The following is a 12,613-nucleotide window of genomic DNA, read 5'->3' on the forward strand; positions in this document are numbered from 1 at the left end:
TCCACAAGACCACCCTCTATTCTGGGACTCCATTGAGATTCCTAGGAATTGCTAGTGCTTGGGCCACATTTACACCTATACATGGATCTTAGAGAAAACCTCCTTGGTGCCTTTGGTGGCCTAGAGATAGTGATAATATGCACTGTTTTAACCTCATAGCATCAAGAAACGAACATGGTTCCATCAGCTATTTCTGGAATAATGGGAGCAGAACAAAACCACGTAAACACAGTGACGTAGAGAGGGCTCACAATGATCTCTCCCCCACCTCCTTTCTGTAGGATGAATTCTGTCCTAAGGTGGTAACTGTTTACAGTAGGCGTTGGGAGCTTGTTGTGGGAATTGATGTCACTATGATTAATCTCATCTTCATAAGAAAAAGGAAGGTTTGAAAATCTGATCAAATTTATGGACTTTTCCCCACCCAAAAATGATACCACATAAATTTTACATAGTTTCAAGGGTGTGAATCTTGTGCTTGTGTGTAGAGCAGGGCTAATCAACCTGAGCATATCACCCCGGTAGGTGGTCCATATTAGGCCTGGATTTATAGGACAGACTAAACAGAAACCTACTGTGCGCTGGGTGCTGGGCTGTGACTAAAGATAACATCAAAAGGGAGAGAGGGAGGGAACAGTTTTACATCTTAAAAAGGAATGCAGTTTGATTACTTTCTTTCTTGTATCTTTTAAAAAAAACAAAAAACTTTGTTACAAAAATCAAGTTTACAGTGACATTAAATTATACTTTTATTTTTGAAGAATCACTGTAGTTCCATGACACATATCTCATTTCAGGTTGCCTCTTCCAGACTTATCCATGAATATGTTGTAACATGGAATGCCTAAATGTACTAGCTTGCTTTTTAACCTTGGTCTAACTTACATTTTCCCATGTTTTCACACATTGACCTTCACGAGTGAGGTGGGACCAGGCCTGAGCAGGTTTTGGGTAGATGGGGCAGGGAGCTGATGACTCACCTAGAAGTCAGCCTAGTTTAGGAGATGTCCCTCTGTTGTTGGTTTTGTGGGTTATCTCCCATTATACATTGAAACTCTGATAAACCCTGGGAAGAGTGAAGAATCTCAGCAAAGTAAGTTACTTCTGGGGTCAGCTCACTGCCCTCCCATGCCTTCCAGTTAAAACCATACTAGATCATCTTTATTCTTGCTTTAGAGCTTAAAAACCTTGGGAAGCAACTGAATTAAGGACTACAATCTAATAGTCCTTAATCTACTACAATCTAGTAGTCAAGATTACTGGAGGAAGAAAATACCATAGACCCATACTGTCCAATACAGCAGCCGGCTAGCCACATGTGGCTTTTTAACTGAAATAAAGATTTTAAATTTAGTTGCTTTGTCACATTAGCCTCATGTCAGATGCTCAGTGGCCACACGTGGCTGGAGGCTACCAGACTGGACAGCGCAGAGATTCTTTTCATCTTTGGACAGCGCTGCTCTAGACTGTGTCAATTTAGTAAAATGTTTTATCCAGCATCTAACATGTTCATTTTATAGTGAAAGAGAGAGAAGGATGGATTTTGTTTTTCTCTTGTTTTATATTTAGTAAAAGTTTTTGTGTAAACTTGTAACCTGTAAGTTAAGGCTTTGAAAGCACTTTCCCCCACATCAGCAGCCCATTTGACAATGAATACGTACATTCATATGGCTACATATGTTATGTATTCCGTTCAACCACAAATGTTTCATCTTCCTGTGCCTGCCAGCCCCCCCCCCCATCTCCTTTCCCACCTCCTCCAGAACCTTCTCCTTTTTCCCATCTGCTCCTTTCTGGCTAGGGACAGTCTTTGGTTTTCTTTTAAACAGAACTCCTTGCTTAATCCTGCTACTCAGTAACCAGTCCCTTCCTGCTGTATTCTCTTTGTTCTCTCCTGTACTGGGAATTTTTCCTGCATCACAGTTAACTGCCTTGTGGCCCACTCTGTTGCCAGCACAGGAAGCCCAGCGCCTCCCTGACCTTCACCCTCACTCCTGGCAGCCAGGTTGGTCCCTCAGTGATATTTTCCTGACCCCGTGCTCCTCACGTCCGTCCCTTAGACTGTATTGCAGTAGCCTCCTAACTGGGTTATATGCCTCTGATCGTCAATTTTTTAAACTGCTGCCAAGAGTTTTTGAAAATATGGTTATGATTATTTCATCCCACAGTTTTTTTTTTTTCAAAGGAGGGGTGGGGGCTTCAGTGGGTTCCCACAGCCACAGGGTAAAGTTCATTCCTCTGAGATGGAGCCTTGACCTCAGCATCGTTTTGCCGGCCCCTTCTTTGCCATTTCCCCCACTCCACTCTTCCTCCTTTTGCACAGTGGGCTGCTGTAGTCTGATGGCTCCCAAGGGTTTTGTTTGCATGGGCCAGAGACCGAAGGCAAAACTTTGGCAGTTACACAGGGGATTGCCATTTTTTTCTTTTGCCAAGTAAGGGCATTAAAAAACAGTCTCAACCATCTACTGTCTTTATCATTTCCTCTTAAAAGGGGGCATTTTAACCTAAAAAAAAGAATGCATTCAGCATTGTGAGAATCTCAGTAAGTCGTCTGATTTTCCTCATTTTGCTGGAGAAGGGTGAAAATGTAGGCTTTTAGGAGCTACTGCTCTCACAGCACCGTGTCCCATCTGGATGTTCCTCTAGGGTCTCCATGCTTGTCCCTCGTTCATTTCCTTCTGACTGGAATGCCCTGTCTTCTGAGAGCCAGATCTTTCTGCCAAGCTCAGGTTTGCTTTTGCCCCACTGCTCTCACGCTTGATGACTTACCTCTGGGGAGCCCTGCAGCCTTTAAAGCTTTTGGCTCATGATCCTTTTTCCCTCCAATTGGGATTTATCTCTTTGTGTCCCATCTACTCTATCTCCCTAGCCTGAGTGTCAGCCTTTGAGGACGAGGGCTCTGTCTTCCAGCTCTTGGTGGTTCTAACATCTGGAACCTGAGTAGACTAATATCTGAGAATGAGCATCATCCCATTGCAGGGTTTCACAATGATACCGAATCTTGCTGTTACATCTAGGGTACAAAAATAGTATAGAACATCTAACTCATTTTAACCCCTTGCAGGGAATGCACATTTCCTGTGCGCTCGCCCAGGCTTTGGCTCGAGCACACTGAAAGCAGCAAGGATGGGTCTTGAACTCAAACTGTGGGAAACTAAAGACACTTTTTTTTTTTTTTTTTTGAATATTTTACTTACTTATTGGCTGCGTTGGGTCTTCGTTGCTGCAAGTGGGTTTTCTCTAGTGGCGAGCGGGGGCTACTCTTTGTCGTGGTGCTTGGTCTTCTCATTGCGGTGGCTTCTCTTGTTGCAGAGCACGGCCTCTAGGTGCACGGGCTTCAGTAGTTGTGGCACTCAGGCTCAGTAGTTGTGGCTCGCAGGCTCTAGAGCGCAGACTCAGTAGTTGTGGCTTACGGGCTTAGTTGCTCCATGACATGTGGTATCTTCCGGGACCAGGGCTTGAACCTGTGTCCCTTGCATTGGCAGGTGGATTCTTAACCACTGTGCCACCAGGGAAGTCCCTAAAGACACTCATTTTTTAAATGAAACCTGTTTGGTGGCTGAAGCCTGGCAACTTTGACAGACTAATGTGTCCCTTTGTTTTCTCTTTCTTTGAGCTAAAAAAATTAAAACAGCATTTGCCTCATGTTATGAATGTGAATAGTAACATTTGACTATGAATTTGAGTTGTACAGAATATGTGACTGGCGTCGGCTGCATGGTACTTTCAAAATCTCCACGTAAGGCCAGCAGAACTAGAATTACTTTGCATATCCGTCTTCCAAACTGTGATCCCATTACATGAATCTTGGCTAATAGGGTAAAAAAAGACATCACCACAATAAGTAGTTTCTTTTCTTTTTTTTTTTTTAATTAATTTATTTATTTTATTGGCTGTGTTGGGTCTTCGTTGCTGCACACAGGCTTTCTCTATTTGCGGTGAGCAGGGGCTACTCTTCCTTGTGGTGCACAGGCTTCTCGTTGTGGTGGCCTCTCTTGTTGCAGAGCATGGGCTCTAGGCATGTAGGCTTCAGTAGTTGTGGCACATGGGCTCAATAGTTGTGGCTCATGGGCTCTAGAACGCAAGCTCAATAGCTGTGGTGCATGGGCTTAGTTGCTCCACAGCATGTGGTATCTTCCTGGGGTGGGGATCGAACTCGTGTCCCCCGCATTGACAGGTGGATTCCCACCCACTGCGCCACCTAGGAAGTCCAATAAGTAGTTTCTTGAGGGTGAAACCTTGAAGGGGTTATTCTTGCCTTGGCTACAGCACACCATGAGGGGTTAACTATGAGGAATAAAGAGCCACTGAGGCTTTTCTCTCCCCTCACATCCCCATCTTGCCTGTGAACAGCATTTTCACTATGGCCAAGTAGTAAATTGCTGTATAATCTGTTAGACCTTTCTTTTCCCCCACTTAGGAAAATTCTGTTTCCAGATTGGAAACCTGCTAGGATGTCCCTGGCCTCTCGTATAGTTTTGGGAAAGTGTCAGTTACAATTCCAATCTGTTAAGTAACCAGGGCCACTCTCTTGAGTTATATTTTTACTTCTGCACTTTCGTTGTGGGGCTGGCAGAGCATGAAATTGGGTTTGTGTGAACATGTGCGTGCCTGGGTACAGTGTACTGCGTTTTCTTTCCAGAATTGTAATGAAGCATCTTAAAGGGCTTTGAAAAAGTTTCCTCGGGCATATTCAGGGAGCACGGTAGATGCTGTTGTTTCGCAAGTTTTGTATTTTCTTTGTCTGTACAGGTTGTTCCTGACTTCATGGCTGGGAGGAAATTGAGGATGTGGAGCACTTGCCGTTTGGCCGGTGGGGCCGAACTGGTTAGCTGGCTCCTGTTCTCAGATGGGCCAGTGACACGGCCCAGTCCCGTGGCAACAGGAGAGGGGCCGCACAGGAGGCAGCGTGCTCGGTGCTGCACGGGGGCAGCGTGGTCGCCCTGGGCTCTGCACACTCTTTTAATTATGTTATCTTGCCTCATAAAGAAAAGATCCTAAAAGTACTGGCTCCATTTTGGAATGTTGGCGCAGGAATTGGTGCTGTGGGTTTAATGCGTAACCTGGCTTCTGTCACTCATTTGCCACCATTTTCTCCACGGCCTTGCATATGTCACCACTCTGTCACCTCTGTCCCGCCCAGCCCTCTTAACCTCTGAGATTGTGAGGGGTTAGGGGACGTTTGTTTAGGGCAGGAAGTTTTTTCTTTTCTTTAATTGGCTTTGGAAAGATTCTTATACCCAGAAAGGAACTCTGGGGGACTGTTTCAAGCATCTGATCTTATCGTCCTCAGAACCTATTAACTTCACATATGCTGGTGCGATGCCAAGAAAATGGAAGTCCTGGCCTTGAACGCAGGGAGTCGGGGCCTTCTGTGCTCTGCTGTGTGGATGCCCTCTGGTCATCCCACCCCATAAGTGGCACACAGCCCCACATCCGCCTTGGTTCTTTAAGAGGCGGAGTTTGGTCCTCGATATTGTCAGGAATGCTTGTAGCATGAAGCAGGTGGAAGTCTTTTGAGATCAGAGCTAGGAACCCCTGGGCTCCCCGGCAGAGTTGAGTCTCATATGAGAGTTAGGCCTGGGAAGGACGTCAAAGGTCATGGCCTGTCCTCACCCTGCAAATGAGGGGTCCGGTGTATCCTAGGCCATTTACTTATTGTGCAGGGAAGCACGTGGTGTGCTGCCTGCGTTCCAGTGCTTAAGGAATGTTATTAAATGCTACCGAATTATTTTAATAATAGCAGTATAAACTCAGACTTTAACTGGAGCTACTGTAACTAACTTCTGGGGTTTCTGGACTTTGATGAAGAGAGCTCTTAGGTTTGCTGTGGACGGAAAGCAAATATGTGCATGAGCCCGGAAAGCGCGTTGTCCTTGGAAGTGGCGAGCCTCTCCCACACGGAGGCACGGGGGTGCTGGTCCACTGTACTTGGAGGCTTTTAAAGCTGGAGCTGAAATGGATGCTGGGTGGGTGTTGCTCGGCATTGTTCCAAGGTTTTGGAGGCCAGTCATATTTTAAACAAGTCCAACAGCCCTTCTAGGCGAGCTGCAGGAAATCCAGCCCCTGGCTTCATGTTGCGTGGTCAGGTCAGCGGGAGATAAAAGGCTGGGACTGTTGGAGGCGCGGCCCCTCCTATCACTGGATGGCAAACTGTTAAGGGAAGATAAAAGGGAAGAGCAAGGATGTTCTTTTTGAACAACACGAGGGAGCCTTTATCACAGCCATTCAAGTGAAGGCGGTGAACAGGAGACCCTCAGCTTTTTGGTTTAAGTGTGTTAGAGAATTTTGCTGGAGAAGCACGACGTGGTTTCCCAAATGCACAAGATCAGTTTTATGTCATGGAACTATTGGTAGAGGCCAGTCTTTTTCAACCACAATGGTCCATTTGGCTGGGAATGTTTGTAACATTGGTAAATGTCAGCTTAAGTTAAATGAGCATTAGCTTGGGTTTCCAAGTCTTTGTGCTCCAGAGGTTTCCCCATGGAGGTGTGTGACCTGCGGGGACAGGAGGAAGTGTCAGGCTGGCCTGGGGCTGAGCAGACAGCAGAGCCAGCAGGGAGCGCAGGAGGCCAGCACCGTTGCCTGGTCTCCTTTGATTTCTCAGTGGCGGGTCCTTTCCCTCTGCTGCTGGCTGGCTTCTCGCTCAGGTCTGAGAGCCTAAGTGGGCGGGGAGGGGGAGAGGACCTGTCCCACTGGTGTGAGTCTCCCCTTTTCGATTTTCCTTCTTGTTCTTTGTCACTTTGTGGGGAGTTTAATGGCTTACAAAGGGGTAATCACTTTCTCAAGGTGGGGCTTGTAAAATGTGATCCCTCGTTGAAGAGCCTGGGTCTGGTCAGTGGCCCACGTGAGCTCAGGCAGACACAAACAACAAACATGCTTTGGGCACAGTATGCTTCTTTCAGACCCTCTGGGCTGGGGTTCGGCCCTTGGTGTTTGTTCAGTTAGACACCCCAGAAAGTGCAATTGTCGTGAACTAATCAGGCTTCTGGCTGTTAGAAACACCACAGGAGGGTCTGTGAGCCTGAGGCTTCCTCCAGGACCGGCTGGTCCACCAGTGCCTTCCTCCCCAGGTGCTGGGGGAGAGGGATCATGGCCTCACATGCCCCCTTCCCTCCCAGCAACCCACCCTTCCTGTAGCAGCTTTTGGGTTTTGCTCAGTTGACTTTAAGCAACACCATTTGCTTGCTAGTGTTTTTGGTTGGTTGGCTTTGTGATAAACCCATATCAACTTCTTGTATCTCAGAGCATTTGTTTTTCTTCTTAGATAGAGTGGTGAATAATTTTCTTGGAGGCAAAATACAGGGGAAAACAATCGCCCATTAGGAGGCATAGCCCTGGGAGCCCCTGATGTTGGGCACAGTAAACTCAGAGTCATTCTCAGCTGACAGTTTGTAATGTCTGCTCACCCACTGTGAAATTTTGACCCCAGCTGACCGCTTTTCCGATGGGCCAGGCGAGGAAAGATGTGATCTCCTCCTTCCACTGAGCTGTTAGGGTAGAAGCGTTTCTAACAACACTTTTATCTTCCACAAAGTCATTTTGGTTTTATAAGGGGCGTCGTGCTGAACCCGCCCTGAATTCTGGGAATGTGCAGCCCAGATCCTAGGTTAACCACCTGCCCTGGGGGTGCCTAGCTTGCAGCCAGGTCCTCCTCAAGGGAAAAGTTGAGAATCCTGTTTCTGCAGCCTGACCCTTTACCGAGCCTGTCGGAGAGGAGAGACCAGCCCCACAACCTCAGGGCCTGTGAAAGAGTTGCAGGATATTGCCTAAAACTCTCTGCAAACTGCTATTGAACTTTACCCCAGCTTCCTTCCCAAGCTGTAAATGTGACTGAAGGCGCTGAGGCCCACGTCAGAGGAGTGTCCAAAACAACCCAATCACTACAGTGCAGCTACTGGGAGGCTGGGCAGCTTGTTGGGTGTCTGCTGCACTGTGTTCGGGTTCTAGAGCCAGGAGAGGAGAGGTGCAGGAGAGGGTGGGGAAGAGAGCCCTTGGGTCCTGTGGGAGCCACGATGCAGACATGTGAGGCCGACCAGGATTTGTTTCAGCAGGACCTGAAGCCGGAGGCGTTTTATTTCCTGCTGGCCACACAGCCCCATGAGCTGGCAGCAGCTGTTCTACTCCTAATTGTCGATGGGATTGCATTTGTGATAAGCTAAATTATATTTATATTTCATTGTTAAACTCTGGGGGCTGGAGCAGAATTTTTTTTCTTTTTTAAGATCATCAAATTGGGCCCTGCCCTCCAAGTGTTGGCAAACCAAGAGGAGACACACCGTAGGCAGATGGAGGGTTTGGGGAGGGCCGACCCAGGGCCCAGCTAACCTGGAGTGTCGGGAAGTGAATAGTGTGACATCAGTAAGCTCATACTTGAGGTGCCATGCTGTTTATAAAGTGTTTTAGTTAATATTCCTTTGATTGATTTCTGTACTGTAAAGTATGGAGGACTGGTATTACTAGCTTCGTTTTCCAGATGAGAGAACTGAAGCTCAGAGACTTAAAGTCTCTCCACTGGTGGCAAAGCTGAGTTTCCAGTCCAAGACTGAAGACACCACATTGTGTGCTCATTGAGCTGTGCTGCTGTGGTTTATTCTCCTGGTGCGTCCTTCTGAATTTTACAGTAGGGCGAAAGGGGGCTGTCCTCTTAGAAGTACCAAAGGCTGATCTGACTTAGTCTCCCACCCTGAGAGGATGGTTGTGGTTATCCACCCTCTGATTGAATACTTCCAGAGGCAGCAAGCTCATTGCTTCACGGGGCCCCATGGCATCGTGGGCAGCTCTAGTTGTTCAAAGCTCCGGTATAAAGAATTATGGAGTCCCAGAGCAGCTTCTTTGTGTCTCCTGCCCAAACCTTGTTCCCATCGTGGTGGACACGGGGGAGGAGTGTGCCCTGTCTTCCACGTGCCAGGCCTGCACATGTCTCCAGTTCCTTCGGCCATTTCTTATTTTCTCCCTGACTTGGTTGCCCAGTCCTCTAGCTTGCTGATTGCCCTTCTCTGAATGGTTTTTCCATGATCCTTTTTGTGGCATCGGAAAGTACAAGAATTTCGGGAGTCAAACAACCCAGGCTAGAATCCTGGCCCTGCCCCTCCAGAGCTTTGTTAATAGCCAGCAAATAACCTAACCATTACCTGTAAGATGTGGGGAAGGATTGAATATACGTAGTAAAGTGCCTAACACATTTTCTGGCCCAGAGTTTATGCACCAATAGTTAATACCCCTTAGTTATTAGAGAAGGGATACACTGAAAGACATGTAATTGGATAAACGCTAGACTTGTGACATACTCTGTCTAAAATCCTGTTTTCTCTTTTAGCAATAGCTTTCTTTTCTATTTTAAAATTCCTCAGCCAAGGTAAGATGTGGAAGCCTCTCCCCACCCTTCCTGATGAGCCAGCAGAGCAGATCTAAGGGTGGGGTGGGGTGGGCGCTCCTGAACCTTATCCCCTGCAGGGTACTCTTGTGAGACATCTCCTGCCTTAGGGAAGACCCTGCCCTACCCTGCCTTGCCCTGGGGGTAGGTGAGGGTGCCCTGTGTCCTCTGCCCCTCTGCTGAGCCTGAGGGCTCCCCCACCTCCTTTCTCACCAGCTTTCTTGCAGAGTAGAGAACGATGTAGGTTTCTACCAAGTTGGGCAAGAAGGTGATGAAATACCAGATCCTGGTGGTCAGGAAAAGGCTGGTTTACCTGGGGAGAGGGACTGGGCGGTGCCTGAGGGCCGCCAGCTTCTCCCCGAAGAAAGGCCACTGGGAACAAATGGCTGCCATGCCATGCGGCAGCTGCAAAAGTCATGGTTCCAAGTCTGGCAGCACTGAGATGAGATCCCCTGTGGGGCGGGTGGGGGTCGGGGGTGGGGTGGCGGGGAAGAGCTGCAGGAGTGGAGTCAGCTCTTCACAGGAAAGCATGTCATCAGGACCGGCCCATTTCCTCTCTCTAGAGAAGCCAGGAGCCCTACGGAGGGATGCAGGAAAGAGAGTGGGGACCGCAGGACTGTTTCATCTAGCATGTACCAGGAAATCTTTCCACCTTTCCAGCGGTTCCTGTTTTAAATAGTGAATTTACTCTGACTCACGTAGATAGGTTTGGTGAGCAAGAACCCTGTCTTCCCAGTCGACACTTGCCTCCCTGCTCAAATCGTATGTAACATGGCAATTAAAACGTCCAAGTGGTTTTTATTTTTAAAAGAGACTGTCCCTCTCCCTGAAGGTGCTTGACAGGTAGCATCTGCAGCAGGAAGGAGCAGCTGCTTTAGGCCATAGGAACAATCTCCGTTCCATTTTTCTCCCTCCATCATGCGTCCCATTAAAAGAGAAATTGCAGTAGGTGGTGAGCTAGTTCTGAGGCTGGGGGAGCTCTGGGCCTGCCTTCTGCCGCTGCAGCACATTTACTGCCAAGAGCAGCAGAGAAGGAGAGACATCTGGGGGGACCATGAGGGTGTCCAGGGCCACTGGAAATCCTGGCCAGAGGGCTCAGCTTTGGAGACCATCCCACAAGCACCCTGGCAGGAGCTTTTCCACGAGCAACACCTGTTTAGTGAATGCTGGAGAGGGGGTTTTGAGGATCCAGATCTGCCTGGGGGCCCAGGCTGAGTGGCTTTGCTTTCCCTGCTCTGCAGGCTAGCCCTGCCCTGTCTGAAGCTCACATCCCACCATTCCCACTCCTGAGGAAGCTAAAATAGGCCCTGCATAGATTGGTCCCTCTCCCCCGTCCTTTTGTGGTAAGCAAAGCTAAAGTTAGAACTGGGGTCTGAGTCTCTGCTCCAGTGCTCTAACTTGATTTTTGCCCCCAGTGGGTGTGATAAACCAGCGGCTTCTTCCAAATCCTCATAGAAGGCAAGTTTTTCAGGGAGATCCTTGGTTTTGTGTTGCCCTTCTTCCAGAATGTCATGTAAAGCGCTAGTTCTCAAAGCTGAATCTAATCCCCTGGGAGCCAACACACAGACTCCAGGGCCTGCCCCCAGGGGAGTTTCTGATGCAGCAGTTCTGGATGGTGCCTGAGAACGTGCATTGCTTCTTTCTCTCAGTCTGAGATGTAATTGACGTACAGCACTGTGTCAGTTTAAGGTGTACAGTGTCATGACTGACTCATATTTATCGAGACTCTGCATTTCTAAGCAAGGTCTGTGATGCCGAAGGACGGGATGACATTGGGGGGTGGCTGTGTTGGAGGGAGGGTCAGTAGTAGTTAATCTCCTGCTGACTAGATGAGACTAAGATTTCCTTCGCGTGGTGTTTGCTTAACTTTTGATCTGTGCAGTTCTGCAACTCACTCTCTACTGTCTTTGCTCCCCATCTCCTGCTCCCACCCCAGTACTTCCTACACGTGAGTCTCCTTGGAACTCCAGGTCTGCACTCTATTCATGCAGAAGCAGAAGGGCCGGAGGACTCAGCTCGAGCTCCTGTTGGTGGGTCAGGTGGATTCACCCTCTCGGGCAGGATTGGGCTGTTTGGGGTTTTAGGAGCCTGGTGGCTTCCTCCTAGTCGCCTGCTTGGAGACCCACAGGGTGTAGCACGTGGATCCCCGTCCCTTTGCACAGCAGGAACCATGCGTGGGCGCAGATTCCACAGTGAACTTGTTAGTCTGGGGTGGGAGTCCAGCCCTCCTCCTGCCAGAGGTGAAGGTGGGAGCAGACAGTGCCTTTTTCCTGCCTAGAAACAGGCAGAAATGGGAGGCCAAGCACAGAGCAGTCTGGAGGGGCAGAGATGATTCAGGAGACAATTGTTAGAAGTCTGAGAACGTGACTGAGGGAGCGCATCTGTTCTCTCAAGCCCTGTGCCAGGAGTTGGAAATGTCCAAAAGAAACTGATCAGACTTTAGAATCTGAATTCACTTTGCTCGCCCACTGTGGTCTTGGGGGCTGTCCAGTGGGACTCGCCCTCACAGGGTGGTTGTTACGACGATTAAATGAGATGATGCACTTAGCATGTGGCAAGCAGTGTTCAGAAGGTGTTAGCTACTCTCATCATTAGTCTTCATTTTAGTCTTTTAGTCTTAGCGTTGCAGAGTTAGAGTTTGGAACAGAGTGCCTTCGATTGATGGCAATCAGGGAGGCTTCATGTGAAGTGGCCCCTGAGGGATGGGATCAGGGGAGGGGTGCAGGTGTATGTTCTGGGGAAGAAACTGAACAGAGTGTGGGGACCAGTGGGCAAGAAGGCAAGAAGGAAAACAGGCGGGTTAAAAAGTCCTTCATTAAAAGGGGGCATGTTGTTGGGGCAGAGCTCAGAGAACCCACCAGGGGAGGCCACGTACACAGTTGTGGGACCCAGGGTTGCTGCCCTCCCCTCACTTCCCTGCTTTACTCTGTTGAACGTGGTGAATGCCGGGGGCGTGGGGGAAGATCCAGAACTAGCTGGAGCAGCTCAGGGTGCCTGATTGTACCTGGCCTGCTCGAATGCTCTGCGTGACACTCCAAAGCCTCATTTGACCAAAGCCCATGCCAGTGAGGGGGAGGGGGCCATGCATGGGTTGCCACCCTACCCAAGGCATAGACTGAACCGTCAGCCAAGAAACACATCAACTTCCTGGAACTCAGAGTCGTCATCACAGCTGTCGGCTTTCAGAGCACACGTGAGGCTGTCCTGGTTAGAGGAGATGGTTTTGCCCTGAGCTTT

At 48.8% G+C, this 12,613-nt stretch overlaps 1 protein-coding gene across 8 annotated transcripts in view; it reads left to right on the forward strand.

The window, feature by feature from the left end:
• The window catches only part of RREB1 (ras responsive element binding protein 1), a 167,930-nt gene that overhangs the window by 84,858 nt on the left and 70,459 nt on the right, over positions 1–12,613 (forward strand). Inside the window, exon 2 of one of the 8 annotated variants that reach the window (XM_057698436.1) lies at positions 11,313–11,406. The exons of the other annotated variants lie outside the window; for them this stretch is intronic. The gene's annotated coding sequence lies outside the window, so the exon portion shown is untranslated. The remainder of the gene's footprint in view (positions 1–11,312; positions 11,407–12,613) is intronic. 8 annotated transcript variants of the gene reach the window in all.

The sequence above is a fragment of the Hippopotamus amphibius genome, chromosome 11 (genome assembly GCF_030028045.1).
Source record: "Hippopotamus amphibius kiboko isolate mHipAmp2 chromosome 11, mHipAmp2.hap2, whole genome shotgun sequence".
In the NCBI taxonomy this organism is placed as follows: domain Eukaryota; kingdom Metazoa; phylum Chordata; class Mammalia; order Artiodactyla; family Hippopotamidae; genus Hippopotamus; species Hippopotamus amphibius.